This window comes from Tamandua tetradactyla, chromosome 8, assembly GCF_023851605.1.
Source record: "Tamandua tetradactyla isolate mTamTet1 chromosome 8, mTamTet1.pri, whole genome shotgun sequence".
Classification (NCBI taxonomy): Eukaryota; Metazoa; Chordata; class Mammalia; order Pilosa; family Myrmecophagidae; genus Tamandua; species Tamandua tetradactyla.
The window spans coordinates 87,913,343-87,930,057 of NC_135334.1; the positions used below are offsets into that span (position 1 = coordinate 87,913,343).

Sequence of the window (16,715 nt, forward strand, 5' to 3'; positions counted from 1 at the left end):
CACATCAGTGGGACCATCCAGTATTTGTCCTTTAGTTTTTGGCTGGATTCACTCAGCATAATATTCTCTAGGTCCATCCATGTTATTACATGGTTCATAAGTTTATCTTGTCTTAAAGCTGCATAATATTCCATCGTATGTATATACCACATGGCTTTTTTAGGGTACGTACATCCTTCAAACTGGCACACATGTATATACCCATTTTTGTTTGTACATTCATCGGTTGATGAATACATTCATTGGTCCATTGGTTGAGGGACATTTGGGTTGCTTCCATCTTTTGGCTAATTATGAATAATGCTGCTGTGACCATCAGTGTAAGAATATCTGATTAAGCCCCTGCTTTCAGTTCTTTTAGGTATATTTTTTGAGGAACCACCAAACTGTTTCTGCAACATTTGTACTATTTTACATTTCCACCAATAATGAATGAGTGTTCCTATTTTTCCACATCGACTCTAAAACTTATCTTCTAAGGAGAAATTTCTGTTTGTCTTTTGTCTATTTTTAAATTGTAGGTTGTCTTTTTGTTGTTGAGTTGTTGGATTTCTTTATATATTCTGGGTATTAAACCCTTATCAGATATGTGGTTTCCAAATATTTTCTCTCATTCTGTAGGTTGTATTTTTACTTTCATGAAGAAGTCCTTTAATGCACAAAACATTTTAATTTTGAAGTCCCATTTATCTTTTTTTTTCTTTTGATGCTCGTGCTTTTGTTGTAAAATCTAAGAAACCATTACCCTACACAAGATTCTGAGGATGCTTTCCTATGTTTTCTTGTAGGAGTTTTGTAGTTTTGATTATTATATTTAGCTCTTTGATTCATTTTGAGTTAATTTTTGAATGTTCCTTCTTTTACATATGAATATCCAGTTTTCTCAGCATTGTTTGTTGTAGGGACTATTCTTTCCCAGTTGAGTGTACTTAGCACCACCCTTTTCAAAAATCAATTGGCTAGAAATGCGAGAGTTGATATCTGAGCTCTCAGTTCGATTCCATTCATCTATATGTTTTCTCTTGTTCAAGTACTGTGCTACTCTGATTGCTGTAACTTTGTAATAAGTTTTAAGATTAGGAAGTAGGAGTCCTCCAGCTTTGTTTTTTTCTTTTTCAAGATTGGTTTAGCTATTCGGGGCCCCTTACTCTTCCATGTAAATTTGATGGTTGGCTTTTCCATTTCTACGTGGAAGGTTGTTGGAATTTTAATTGGGATTGTGTTGAATCTGAAAATTGCTTTGGATGGAATAGACAGATAACAATATTTAGTCTTTCAGTCCATGGGCATGGAATGTCCTTCCTTTTTTTTTTTAAGGACTTCTTTGATTTCTTTTAGCAGTGTTTTGTAGCTTTCCATAATAAGTCCTTTGCATTCTTGGTTAAATATATTCCCAAATATTTGATTCTTTTTGCTGCTGTCATTTATGTTTAAAGAAGAAGAAACCAGTGTTCCAAGAAGTTGTTGCTTTGCCAGGATTCTGTAATTCAAACTTCTGTTGGCTTACAAGGCCCAAGCCCTTGCCCCTAAGTGCAGCAGCTTCATGGAAATGGAGACTTTCTACCTCAGGATTTGGTGATGGCATTTTGCCCCTACCCTGGTGAAGGCCTTGGGTTTTTTTGTTGTTGTTCACCCTATTGTTTTATTTCTAATCGATATGTTTTACTCATCCGTCCATACTGTAGATAAAAGAAGCATCAGACGCAAGGTTTTCACAATTACACATTCACATTGCAAAAGCTATATCATTATACAATCATCTTCAAGAAACATGGCTACTGGAAGACAGCTCTACATTCTCAGGCACTTCCCTCTAGCTTCTCTAATACCCCTTAAACTAAAAAGGTGATATCATTATAATGCGTAAGAATAACCTCCAGGATAACCTCTTGACTCTGTTTGAAATCTCTCAGACATTGACATTTTATTTTATCTCATTTCTCTCTTCCCCCTTTTGGTCGAGAAGGTTTTCTCAATCCCTTGATGTTGAGTTCCAGCTCATTCTAGGATTTCTGTCCCACATTGCCAGGAAGGCCTTGGTTTTGAGCCTCAGTTTTGAGCTTGGTTTTGTGCCACAGGTTATAGTGCTCTGGGAGACTTTTGCCCAGGGGTTTGGTTAGAATTTGGTGTAAATGTTTAATTATATCCCTAAGTTATGTCCAGGAAAATGAATAAATCTAGCTGTTCTTGTGAACTTTTCTTGGATCCAATGACAAAATAGTGGAATTTAATTTTAGGCACATTCACAAGAGCTTATATACTTAAATAAATGTTGTTTCCTTGAAAGTATTAACCTGCGAAAACTGTGCCTTATGATGCTTCCGTTCTTCAAACCTTTGTATGTACCTTTATGGGAGAAAGTACTTTCCCGGCCTGGGACTTAAGGCTTTGAATTCAATTCAACAGATCATTCCTGAGTGCTATCCTGGATGTGGACTTAAAAGTATGCCTTTTCTGTTGTGGCAATCACTTTTACCTAGCATGAGTTCACTAAGAACAGGTCATACCAGGTTAGCTTCTTTTCTTTCTTTGAAAATCTTGTTAGGTAACTAGAGCAGAAAAGTGCAGTTGACAAAAGTGGATAAACAAGGCATTTGATACGATTTTTAAAGTCAGATCTTCTTTGTCAAAAATAGAGAAATATTCTGTGAGCCAAATGCAAGGACTGTAATTTGAACTGCAACTGGTTTTAACAAGTAAGGGTGTTGAGCGGGTGATGGGTTGGGAGACCAGAGCCTGAAGCCTGGGTGGAATGAGCAGAGTCAGTTGGGGGCCTGATTGAGTCCAAGCATCTCTGCCTAGGCTATCTATTGAAGACAGAGGATATTTTAAAAGGGTTGGAGGAGTCTCTGTGTAAGATAGAAGACTTCTGACTTGGCATTAATATATGAAGAAAACTTGGTGATTTTTATAGCCTGTGAGATCACAGTAAATAATAAGTGTGGCTTCTGCAAAAGTATCATCTCAGACTGCATTGGTGGAGGAAAGCAGGACGATCACTGTATTAAACTGCACGAGGAGTTGGGTTTTCTCTTTTCTTCCTGTTTCCCTCCCTTTCTCTCTCCTACCCTCCTGAATATTATGTGTCAAATACCTTTCTGTGGGGATACAAGAGGAACAAAAGAAAGCCCCTTTGGGAAGAATGTAGGCATTGTAGAGCTTGTTCAGAGGAAAAACCACCCAGGTAATAGAACAAAAAACCATACGTTAAAAGATATTGTTGGGTGCATGGGTGCAGTTGTAGAATGCTCACCTTTCATGCGGGGACCTGGGTTCGATTCCTGGATCATGCACACACACACACACACCCAAAAAAGAAAGAGATATTGTTGAAGGAACTTGGACTATTTGATCCAACCTAGAAAAAATTGAGTAAAGACATGAATTTGTTCTAAAATATCTAAATATCTCTCATGGAGTAGGAGGGAGCAGATTTGTCCTATTGGACAAAATTGGAGCATATTGAGAGGGAGTAAATTTTGACTCAGTTATAAAATGATTATCTTCTGATCATTCTACAATGGCAAGATAGGCTTCTACTTTAGAAAACAGTGAAAAATGTCTGAGTAGGAGGTCAGTGGGTATTTGGTGGTTTGCTGTGGAGAGCAAATAAAATCATGAATCTTCTTTAACATTTCTAGTTACAAAAGTTTTGATCACAAAGTAGGTAAGTCATTTGCTTTGAAGATAAATGCTAGAGGTGAAGGACATTGTGTCTCACAATTACTGTACCTGCTCTGTATTATTTATCACTTTTGGGGTCAGTTGAATATGATCAGTTTAGAAAGTATAACTAATACTGTTAGTTTGTAAGATGGGCAATTTTTATGGAACCATGGGTCCAATTCACAACAGTTTTTCAATTATACTTATATTCTGTGGATTTCTAATTCCTTTTTGAACCTAGAAAGTAAAGATCATCTAACATATATGCTAACCATTGTAAAAGCGTTACAATTATTATATAAACTATCTTTGATGGAGAACCACTGAGTTTGCGTCTTAGGTCCACCCATACTGAGTTTGCCCTTCTTTTAATTTCAGAATTCTTGATCCCAGAGATGGTACAAAATGCTATTAGTGATAGACATATTAATGATCTTTTGCTTTTGATGGTTATACTTCATAATTTTTAGATAACCCATTAAGTTTTAGAAATTGAGACTCTCTCTATAGAATCATGTCCAGTGATTAACTAAACATTAGTAGTTACAGAAACTTGTGGAAGCATTGATTGATACACCTTGTACCTTCCAAGGGATTGATCTGTTTAAATCAAGTTAGTTTCTCAGCTCCATTTGTTGCTTCTCCAGGTTGATTAGGTTTTGTGGAGTTTCTTTTATTCTTTTGTTAGGAATTTTACTGAGTGATTTTTTATTATTATTATTAATTAAAAAAAAAATTAACACAATATTTAGAAATCATTCCATTCTACATATGCAATCAGTAATTCTTAACATCATCACATAGATGCATGATCATCATTTCTTAGTACATTTACATCGATTTAGGAAAAGAACTAGCAAAACAACAGAAAAAGATATAGAATGTTAATATAGAGAAAAAATAAAAATAATAATAATAGTAAAAAAAAAAAGACAGACCAAAAAAAAAACCTATAGCTCAGATGCAGCTTCATTCAGTGTTTTAACATGATTACTTTACAATTAGGTATTACTGTGCTGTCCATTTTTGAGTTTTTGTATCTAGTCCTGTTGCACAGTCTGTATCCCTTCAGTTCCAATTACCCATTATCTTACCCTGTTTCTAACTCCTGCTGGCCTCTGTTACCAGTGACATATTCCAAGTTTATTCTCGAATGTCGGTTCACATCAGTGGGACCATACAGTATTTGTCCTTTAGTTTTTGGCTAGACTCACTCAGCATAATGTTCTCTAGGTCCATCCATGTTATTACATGCTTCATAAGTTTATTCTGTCTTAAAGCTGCATAATATTCCATCATATGTATATACCACAGTTTGTTTAGCCAGTCGTCTGTTGATGGACATTTTGGCTGTTTCCATCTCTTTGCAATTGTAAATAACGCTGCTATAAACATTGGTGTGCAAATGTCCGTTTTTGTCTTTGCCCTTAAGTCCTTTGAGTAGATACCTAGCAATGGTATTGCTGGGTCGTATGGCAATTCTATATTCAGCTTTTTGAGGAACCGCCAAACTGCCTTCCACAGTGGTTGCACCCTTTGACATTCCCACCAACAGTGGATAAGTGTGCCTCTTTCTCCGCATCCTCTCCAGCACTTGTCATTTTCTGTTTTGTTGATAATGGCCATTCTGGTGGGTGTGAGATGATATCTCATTGTGGTTTTGATTTGCATTTCTCTAATGGCCAGGGACATTCAGCATCTCTTCATGTGCCTTTTGGCCGTTTGTATTTCCTCTTCTGAGAGGTGTCTGTTCAAGTCTTTTTCCCATTTTGTAATTGGGTTGGCTGTCTTTTTGTTGTTGAGATGAACAATCTCTTTATAAATTCTGGATACTAGACCTTTATCTGATATGTCGTTTCCAAATATTATCTCCCATTGTGTAGGCTGTGTTTCTACTTTCTTGATGAAGTTCTTTGATGCACAGAAGTGTTTAATTTTGAGGAGCTCCCATTTATTTCTTTCTTTCTTCAGTGCTCTTGCTTTAGGTTTAAGGTCCATAAAACCACCTCCAATTGTAAGTTTCATAAGATATCTCCCTATATTTTCCTCTAACTGTTTTATGGTCTTAGACCTAATGTTTAGATCTTTGATCCATTTTGAGTTAACTTTTGTATAGGGTGTGAGATACGGGTCTTCTTTCATTCTTTTGCATATGGATATCCAGTTCTCTAGGCACCATTTATTGAAGAGACTGTTCTGTTCCAGGTGAGTTGGCTTGACTGCCTTATCAAAGATCAAATGTCCATAGATGAGAGGGTCTATATCTGAGCACTCTATTCGATTCCATTGGTCGATATATCTATCTTTATGCCAATACCATGCTGTTTTGACCACTGTGGTTTTATAATATGCCTTAAAGTCCGGCAGCGTGAGACCTCCAGCTTCGTTTTTTTTCCTAAAGATACTTTTAGCAATTCGGGGCACCCTGCCCTTCCAGATAAATTTGCTTATTGGTTTTTCTATTTCTGAAAAATAAGTTGTTGGGATTTTGATTGGTATTGTATTGAATCTGTAAATCAATTTAGGTAGGATTGACATCTTAACTATATTTAGTCTTCCAATCCATGAACACGGTATACCCTTCCATGTATTTAGATCTTCTGTGATTTCTTTTAACAGTTTTTTGTAGTTTTCTTTGTATAGGTTTTTTGTCTCTTTAGTTAAATTTATTCCTAGGTATTTTATTCTTTTAGTTGCAATTGTAAATGGGATTCGTTTCTTGATTTCCCCCTCAGCTTGTTCATTACTAGTGTATAGAAATGCTACAGATTTTTGAATGTTGATCTTGTAACCTGCTACTTTGCTGTACTCATTTATTAGCTCTAGTAGTTTTGTTGTGGATTCTTCCGGGTTTTCGACGTATAATATCATATCGTCTGCAAGCAGTGATAGTTTTCCTTCTTCCTTTCCAATTTTGATGCCTTGTATTTCTTTTTCTTGTCTAATTGCTCTGGCTAGAACTTCCAACACGATGTTGAATAATAGTGGTGATAATGGACATCCTTGTCTTGTTCCTGATCTTAGGGGGAAAGTTTTCAATTTTTCCCCATTGAGGATGATATTAGCTGTGGGTTTTTCATATATTCCCTCTATCATTTTAAGGAAGTTCCCTTGTATTCCTATCTTTTGAAGTGTTTTCAACAGGAAAGGATGCTGAATCTTGTCGAATGCCTTCTCTGCATCAATTGAGATGATCATGTGATTTTTCTGCTTTGATTTGTTGATATGGTGTATTACATTAATTGATTTTCTTATGTTGAACCATCCTTGCATACCTGGGATGAATCCTACTTGGTCATGATGTATAATTCTTTTAATGTGTTGTTGGATTCGATTTGCTAGAATTTTGTTGAGGATTTTTGCGTCTATATTCATTAGAGAGATTGGTCTGTAGTTTTCTTTTTTTGTAATATCTTTGCCTGGTTTTGGTATGAGGGTGATGTTGGCTTCATAGAATGAATTAGATAGCTTTCCCTCCACTTCGATTTTTTTGAAGAGTTTGAGGACAGTTGGTACTAATTCTTTCTGGAATGTTTGATAGAATTCACATGTGAAGCCGTCTGGTCCTGGACTTTTCTTTTTAGGAAGCTTTGGAATAACTAATTCAATTTCTTTACTTGTGATTGGTTTGTTGAGGTCATCTATTTCTTCTTGAGTCAAAGTTGGTTGTTCATGTCTTTCCAGGAACCCGTCCACTTCATCTAAATTGTTGTATTCATTAGCATAAAGTTGTTCATAGTATCCTGTTATTACCTCCTTTATTTCTGTGAGGTCAGTGGTTATGTCTCCTCTTCCATTTCTGATCTTATTTATTTGCATCCTCTCTCTTCTTCTTTTTGTCAATCTTGCTAAGGGCCCATCAATCTTATTGATTTTCTCACAGAACCAACTTCTGGTCTTATTGATTTTCTCTATTGTTTTCATGTTTTCAATTTCATTTATTTCTACTCTAATCCTTGTTATTTCTTTCCTTTTGCTTGCTTTGGGATTAGTTTGCTGTTCTTTCTCCAGTTCTTCCAAGTGGACAGTTAATTCCTGCATTTTTGCCTTTTCTTCTTTTCTGATATAGGCATTTAGGGCAATAAATTTCCCTCTTAGCACTGCCTTTGCTGCGTCCCATTGGTTTTGATATGTTGTGTTTTCGTTTTCATTCGCCTCGAGGTATTTACTAATTTCTCTTGCAATTTCTGCTTTGACCCACTCGTTGTTGAAGAGTGTGTTGTTGAGCCTCCACGTATTTGTGAATTTTCTGGCACTCTGTCTATTATTGATTTCCAACTTCATTCCTTTATGGTCCGAGAAAGTGTTGTGTATGATTTCAGTCTTTTTAAATTTTTTAAGACTTGCTTTGTGACCCAGCATATGGTCTATCTTTGAGAATGATCCATGAGCACTTGAGAAAAAGGTGTATCCTGCTGTTGTGGGATGTAATGTCCTATAAATGTCTGTTAAGTCTAGCTCGTTTATAGTAATATTCAGATTCTCTATTTCTTTATTGATCCTCTGTCTAGATGTTCTGTCCATTGATGAGAGTGGGGAATTGAAGTCTCCAACTATTATGGTATATGAGTCTATTTCCCTTTTCAGTGTTTGCAGTGTATTCCTCACATATTTTGGGGCATTTTGGTTTGGTGCATAAATATTTATGATTGTTATGTCTTCTTGTTTAATTGTTCCTTTTATTAGTATATAGTGTCCTTCTTTGTCTCTTTTAACTGTTTTGCATTTGAAGTCTAATTTGTTGGATATTAGTATAGGTACTCCTGCTCTTTTCTGGTTGTTATTTGCATGAAATATCTTTTCCCAACCTTTCACTTTCAACCTATGTTTATCTTTGGGTCTAAGATGTGTTTCCTGTAGACAGCATATAGAAGGATCCTGTTTTTTAATCCATTCTGCCAGTCTATGTCTTTTGATTGGGGAATTCAGTCTATTAACATTTAGTGTTATTACTGTTTGGATAATGTTTTCCTCTACCATTTTGCTTTTTGTATTATATACATCATATCTGATTTTCCTTCTTTCTACACTCTTCTCCATACCTCTCTCTTCTCTCTTTTCTTTCTGACTCTAGTGCTCCCTTTAGTATTTCTTGCAGAGCTGGTGTCTTGGTCACAAATTCTCTCAGTGACTTTTTGTCTGAGAATGTTTTAATTTCTCCCTCATTTTTGAAGGACAATTTTGCTGGATATAGGAGTCTTGGTTGGCAGTTTTTCTCTTTTAGTAATTTAAATATATCATCCCACTGTCTTCTAGCTTCCATGGTTTCTGCTGAGATATCTACACATAGTCTTATTGGGTTTCCCTTGTATGTGATGGATTGTTTTTCTCTTTCTGCCTTCAAGATCCTCTCTTTCTCTTTGACCTCTGACATTCTATCTTGTAAGTGTCTTGGAGAACGCCTGTTTGGGTCTAATCTCTTTGGGGTGCAAGATCATATTTCTTGATGTGACCACAGGAAACCCTCTGGCAGTCTCAGACATAGGTAGGACGTCAGGCACAGCTTTTCTTCAACTCCACAGATGTTGCCCTTCTTGGCTGCAGGCATAAAATGACAGAGCTGCTGCTTGAGACGGAGAAAGAGCTGCCAAAATCCAACTTCCTGTGCTTCACCACTGGGTGCTGGCTGGGCAACAGTTAGGATCTGGGGAGACTTCTGTATGAAAAAGGGGTTAACACAAACCCTTGGATCCAGCCCCGGGCAGAGGAACCAGGCTTTACCTGGTACACTTCAAGCCCTGTGCCTGACAGGTCTGCCCATGTTGTTATGGAAATGCTCCTGAGGCTCCAAGGAGTCTTCTCAGAACAGAAAAAAAGAAGGAAAAGAAAAGAAAAACCAACTCTTTTCTAATCCTAAGTAACTAGTGATAGGCTAAGCCTTTTTAGAAGTAAAGTCCATTCTGCCAGGAGCTTGGGAATTTAGATACAAATGTATGGAAGCTGGAGCATTTGCTCTGTTGGGGTGTAATTCTGGGAAGGTGGCTGAATTGCATTTCGAGACATTTTTCCATTTTCACAATCTAAGGGTATGCTGGGAGGACTCGGGGCCCCTTGCTCACAGGAGAGCTGAAGAAGCTTTTGTTTGGGCCTCTCTAGCTGAGACACATTTTCCTCTCTCTCCAAATCCCTTCACAATTTTCTGAGTGTCTTTATAGATTCAGGATTTCTAGTAGTCTGATGGTTCTGTGCTTTCTGCTGTAACTGGGAACAATGCTGTACCTCCCTCCGGGGCTGGGGTCGCTGCTGCTCTTGAAGACCAGAGGAAGCTATGGGTCTGGTGATGTCAGCAGCAGCCAGTTGATGCATAGCACTGGGCCCTTCATTTTGGAGATTTTGACATGTGAGGTGATAACCACCATGTGAACACCTGGTGACATTCTTACTATAGCTTTAGGCCATAGAGGTTTCAGTTCTGTGCCTGCAAAGAAACTGTCTTCTCATCCCGAGCCATAAGCTCAGTTTCTCTGGGCTGCTGCTACTTCCTTGTCCTGTAGCTGCCTGAGGTTAATACTTCCTTCTTGAAGTAGTGATATGATTGCTATTATCCTGTGGTGCTGGGGTCACCTGTTGAGAGGTGGTCAGAGGCTACTTAAATGCACCACAGCTCAAGAGGACATTTATTGGGTGTTGTTTCAGCACCCATTCCCCTATTCTTCCCAAAAGCATACGATTGACCTTACTCCCAATCTCAGAGGTGGACCATGACTGACATAAACCATTCGGCTTATGCCCTCAGTGATTGGTTGAGGGATGGTGCATATGCAATCAGAAACAGTGAACTGGAGGAGATAGATTTCTGAGATTTCTGGGAATGTGAAGCTTGCATTTGCTGAAGATTTGGGGAGACAATTTGCATCCTCTGGCTAGTACGTGAGAATGTGAGGTCTGTAGTTATGGTGACAGTTTTCTTACATGAAGAATCTACAAGTGTACAGGATGGATCATTAGAACCAGAGGCCATAGTGAAGCTAGTGGGAGTTAGATTTTTGAGGATGCCATCTGAGCTGCTAATGTAGGACTTTTTAGTTATATGAACCCTGAAACCCCCTTCTTTGCTTAGAAAAGCCAGGGTTGTGGTGTTTGAGAGTAGCCAACTGATTGGACCGTTCCATTCTTAATTACTTGAGGACTTTTCCTAAAGGTCTTCTGTATCATGGCTGGATGTTTGGGTCCAGAGAGCCAAGAAGCCTCCTTCCCTTCAGCTGTAGGAGGTGGAGCCAGAAGGCAGTTCCCACCTTGTGCCAAGGATATCTGTGACCTGGGGAGAAGCAGCCTGAGGTGGGACTGGGGAGAAACAGTGGCTGGAGCAGATAAGGAGATCCTGGACTGATGGTGGAAGTGGCATTGCCCCAAATCCACTAACCATCCCAGGATGGAAATGCAAGTCCTCAGTTTTCATAGACTGCATGTGTGTTCCAAGTTTTGTCATGTTTGGGAAGTCTGGGGTGTTGTAGATGAAACTTCTCCCAAACTGGGTCATCATCCAGCAAGAAGTGGTCTCTGGCTGTTTTGCTTTGTGACACTGTGTCCTCTACATGAAAGACGCCCTGCAAAGCCACTGTAGTGGTTGCTTATACTGACACACACCTGTGGTTGGCTGGATCATTGCATACATAGCCAGAGCTGATCACAGGGCCAGCACCATGCTCAGAAATTCTCTTAATCATGCGCATGGGCTTTGGGCTTGTGGCTTTGGGCTTGTGGTTGTGGACTGAGAAAATTGCTTCCTGTGATTACAGGGAGGATAGAGGAAATGACCCTCTTGCCACCACTTATTCGGTGGTGGCTTCCTGGGGTGGGGTGCTTAGAGATAGAAGTGAGGGAAGAGCAAGATTTCAGGGATTACCAGAGAGAGGTTGAGCCGGCAGGGTGAAAGAGTAGTGCATGTGTGCCTGGTCCTTACTTGGTACACTATCATAATTAGAATGCCAGGAAGGGAGCAGTTAAGGAACACTTAGTACCTGCCAGGTACTGGGGAGGTAGAAATGATAGAGATATCTGTTCCCATCCTGCAAGGGTCTTAGCCTTGTATCGAGAACAGAGCTGTCATATATGTGATAAAGGATAGTGGGGGGATAGATTTAAAAACTGGCACATGTTTTTTTCTTTTGTTTTTTGAACAGAATTCTGAATTACTATTGGTAGTCAGGTTTCTTCCAGACATATTATCTAATGTGACATCTATGATATTTATGAAGACAAAGCTTAATCTTGGAGACGCTAAAGGCCCTGCATTTTTCTCTAATCCCTCTTGGTAAGTAAGAATCCTCCAAATTCAGAATCAGAGTTAGCCAGGTCTCTTCACTGAATAACTCCCGTTGGGATGGGGGAACCAAGCTCTCATAAGAATTCAGGATCACTAAGCCATAGAATCACTCTTAATGGACTTCAGAGCAGGTTGTCTCTATACTCAGATTTCTAATGCAGCAATAATTGTAGGTAGATAGACAGACAGACAGACAGATAGATAGATGAAAGAAAGAAAGAATTAGAATAGCAATAGGATGATAACCTTTACAAGGCTGCTTGCAGACCCTTAACCAAACCAAGAAGAAGGAAGAAAGAGCTGGTGGGGTGGTAGGTGGCTGGTATAAATGAAAGGGTCTGTGGTTAGTGACAGGAAGATTCTGAACCAAGAGTCAGGGCACCCAGTCTGTCTGAGAAGGGTGAGTAATTATGGGCAGAATAGCTGATGTCAGAATGCTCCTGGGAGGTCTGTATCCATCGGTGGGTTCTGTCCATTTGTGGCCTGGGAAGAAAAACCGAATCAGACTGCTAGAGCTGACCTGGAGCTGAAAGGGCAGTGTTTAGCCTTGGGTGCAGATCTCAGCTGAAGGTATTTAAACTGTAGAGGCAGGTGGCGCTTGTTGGGGATTCCCAGGACTCCTCCTAGATGCGGCTTCTTACACTTGGATGCTTGGGAGTTGGAACCAGAAGGATGATGGGAGAGGCTGCCGGTGTTTCTTTTCCCTACGAAATTTTGTAAGTGCCATCTTTTAATAAACCATTGAATGAGACCTTTTAACAAAGCTTTGCCTGAGACAAGCTAGAAGATGGGGGTGAGGGAAAACTGCTGAGGTGAGGTCAGCACTATGGGCCACTTTTTGTCCTTTGGGCAATCCAATCCAGGGTTTGGACTGAGAAAATAACATTTCTTGTTGAGACTATGTGGGTGTTTTCCTTTCTTACAGTGGTGCTTTTGATAAGTGGTATAATATTGAAGTCAAGAACTGTGGTTTGTGTTTCTGGAAATGAAACACTAGAAGCCTAGAGGCTTCTCTAGGAGATACTGTGACTATGTGTGAACTACTTAACTTCCCCAAACATCAGTTTGCTTAGCTAAAAATTAGGTGTAGTTAGACCTTCTTAGCAAGGTTACGTGAGGGTTAAAGATGCCGTCCACAGCACACTTAGCATGTGGTGGTGGTGGTGGGTGCTCAGAGCATGTGAGTTTCCTTCCCTTCTTTAGGGATAAAAGCAGTGCTGGGGGGTGCAGCGTGCTGAGCTGAGAGTTCACCTGTGATCTCCAGAGTCTGTCTGGGTTTTCTGGTGTGCGGGTCCCTTCTCCCTGCTGGCGGGTGTCCTGAGTCACTGCCCAAGATGGAGGAGAGGTGGTGGGGCCCAGTCTGGGTCCTGCTCTCTCGACTATGGTTGGGAGGTGCTGACCACAAGCCAAAAGCACTGAAGAAGTGCTACAAGGAGGGTGTTTCTTTGCCTGCTGGCTCCGCATCTAGGTTCTCTGCAGTCGGACACAAACAAACTGTTCTGGTAGCTGTTTCTGTTCCCTTCTGCCTCTTGCTTGCTGCCGGCCACCCTTGCTGGTCACTGGGGCTGCATGTGGGGAGGAGTGAAAAGCGGCCTGACAGTGTATGCCATTGTTTGCTCTCTGTGGGTGGAGGGTGTCTGGCAAAGCCAGAGACCGCACTCTGGCTGGTGAGGCCTGTAGGGAGTGCAAATGAGCCCTATCTGCAGGGGGTGGTGTCTGGGGCCACAGGCCTGGTGTTCGAGTGCTGGTCGAGCTCTTGAAGAGAGAGTTTGTTCCCCTTTGAAACAGAGGCGTATGTAGCCTGGGTAGCCTTGGAAGGGTGTAGGAACCAACGCAGGTGTGGGGGTGGGGCTTTTGGCCAGCATCCGATGGGTGCGGTTGGAATCTTTGACCACTCTTGGGCCCCTACTGGCCAGCCAAGAGAACTCTCCATGGAAGGGAACCTCTGTGGCTAAAGAGGGCACTTTGGGCTTCAGGAAGCTTCCGGGAACTTTCGGGGCTTGTCCCCAGGGCCCTGGCCCAGTGTAATGGACAGGAAGTCAAGATGAGAGGTGATCCCAGTGTCACATAAATGAGCAAAATAACGGCACTCGAGAGTGTTTGCACGTCATCTCATTTCCTCCTCTAGATGGGGGAAAGGCATTGAGGTTTAGACAGGCTAAGAAACTTGTCACACGGTTGGAAAGCAAGAAATCTGGAAGCCAGATGCAAGCTTTTTCTGATCTCAAGTGCAGTCACCCTTTGGTCACCCCAAAGCCCTGTGTGTGTACGTGCACGTGCGTGGACCTGCTCATTGGCGAATGCACCGCCATGTGGGCAGCACGCACGCTTCTTTCTTTTATTACTTTCAGGGACAGGCATCCAGTGCAGAACTGAGCGCCCATGGTAGTTGTTAACTAAGTACTTAATGGAGATGATGCTGTTGATACTTTTGAAAAAGGAAAGAGGCAAGCAAGCTGGCTACCATCAAAGCTGATTTTCATTTATAGATAAGGATAGGTTTCATTCTGTGAGTTCCAGGGCCCCTGTCCCCAGTCTCGGGGGAGGTGAGTTTTAGAATCGAGGCGGTTTCCCTCCCCCAGAGGACTAGAAGACAGACCTGCAGGCCTGGAAGCTTCCTTCTTACCCTCATTTGCACTAGAGACCCTCGGGACAGAGGGAGAGCTTGCAGCTGCTTGTGGGATAAGCAAGACTGTCCCCATCCCAACGATTTCCATTTGGTTCTTGTTCTGCAAAATTTTTCATTTGCACGTTTTTGTAGGACATTTAAAGTTATTCAGAAAATATGGTTATTAAATAGAGGAATCTGGAGAAGAGGTCCCGGAAATGTAATAGACACAAGCTGTAAAAGTATAAATTGCTTCCCTGTGGCTGTGTGAGTCCCTGGTAACAGGTGCTCTGGGTGAAAAATTCAGCTAAATGTAACCGAGTAATAAGTTCTGGCGATTGGGTGATGATTGGACTAAATTGTAATGTAGGCAGAAGCATGGGGTTTTGACAGTTTTAGAGGTTGTGTCTGTGTGTGTTGCTTCTATATTTTCAGAAGAACATAGATGGGGCCAGTGAAGAAGTGTGTGTTTTCAGCACTGGAGCACGTAAGAGAGAAGAAGGTACTGGACGCACCAGCACATATGATCAGTGAATTCTTTTTGTTACGTTGCAGGCTCAGGGAAAAGAAGGACGGCAATGGAGTGGAATCATAAAGATGAAATATCCCTACTCCTTTAAAATTAGTTTTTCAGAATACTTAGGAGCTGAGGCTAGGCAAGCTGGGGACTGGTTCCGTCCCTCCTCTCTGCATGTAGCCACCGAGTGGCTGTTGCAAATATCTCATGAGCCGTCAGCCTTTGCACCCTTCTCGCACTAGATAGGGTCTTTTTGGTTTGTGTCTTCTTTTCTAAGTCAACCCAATATAATGGTGCCTGTGTCCCACTTGGGGCTGGCTAGAGGCAAACTGCCTTCCTTGCCATCACCCTCTCCCAGTCTAGCGTCTGTGTGACCACATTCCCACCTTAGCCCCTGTGGATTTCCCAGTATGGTCTTGGGAAAAGCTTTCTAAGAATGAATCTTACAGACCGTCTAGTTTTCAAGATACTTGAGCCATGATTGTCAGTGGTTTCCCTCCCTGTGCCCTTTTTCTTTTGCATATTTATTTTCAAGGGGTTTTTATTCTAATTCTCCCCACCCTTTTTACTGATGTTCCTAGTAGTATACAAGTCATAACGTAATTGAAAGCACTTGGTACATTTCCAAATCCCGTAGATAAGGAAGGACAGCCCTTTATGTGACCCTTTGCCTCCTGATGCTGCTATGGGACCAGTGCAAAAAAGAGGATAAGTGTAGTTCCTTCCAGAATGAGAGAGAGAGAGAGAGCCTACACTCCGTGCTATTCATTAATGGCATCTTTTGTGGAAATTCCAAGTTTCAGGGAAAAGGATATGAAAGTGAATAAGTCCTGGCTCTAGCTCTCAGTATGCTTACAGTTTAGTGGAGGAGACCAGACTTGGAGACAGGGCACTCCAGTATTTTAATGTGAAAGTAGAGAACCTAGAACCTGTTCTTCAGGTTGCCCTCTCTGACTGCCAAGGGGGAACAGCTGGAGGCCTCCCAGCTTAAAGCATTGTCTGTTCCCATGTCTGATCAAGTGGCCCAGCTGAAATTTACGAATGTTGCACAACTGAAGAGCAGTGTCTCTTGTGCTCACTGGCTGAAAGATCATCAGAACCTCACGTTGGGTTCCTATGAACCTGGAGAGTCCTGCCTCTCAGGCTTTGTTGTACTTGAAGTATATTCTTGGCTACACTGATATTGACTCACCCCCTCAAAATAAGGATATATACTAAACTGTTAATGTTCTTGGACTAAAAGGCATTTCAGGGCAGGGATAGTGGGGAAATAAGTCTTCTGATACCTAGAAATTAGAAAATTTTATTTTTTAGAAAGATGAGATAATCAAGGGTCAGCCAGAAGGAGAGTAAATTGCCAGCATTTGGGATTTGCCTTTTCTTGTTTACAGAGAGACTCTGCGATGGACTTAATTCCTAACTTATTCATGTTATTGTATACTGTTTTAATCATTTGCCAGACTTAAACATTTTTCTTCTTTTGTGAACAGTGTATTTATCCCATCTATCACATTTAATGTATTCTGTGCATGTGAGTGCCGGCCTCTTCAAAACTGTCGACTTCATAATCCATGTGCTGTCCAGAAAGGAGATCTTGATGCTCCCCCCTCAAATGAATTATGAAAAGCTTTTCATAGTAATATAATTGATCTACTGTT

General features: G+C 40.7%; 1 protein-coding gene across 12 annotated transcripts in view; it reads left to right on the forward strand.

Annotated features, from left to right (window-relative positions):
- TEAD1 (TEA domain transcription factor 1) overlaps positions 1 to 16,715 on the forward strand; it is a 280,155-nt gene that overhangs the window by 133,264 nt on the left and 130,176 nt on the right. The window contains exon 1 of one of the 12 annotated variants that reach the window (XM_077114027.1): positions 11,891 to 11,920. The exons of the other annotated variants lie outside the window; for them this stretch is intronic. The gene's annotated coding sequence lies outside the window, so the exon portion shown is untranslated. Of the gene's footprint in view, positions 1 to 11,890; positions 11,921 to 16,715 lie in introns of those variants that run through there. 12 annotated transcript variants of the gene reach the window in all.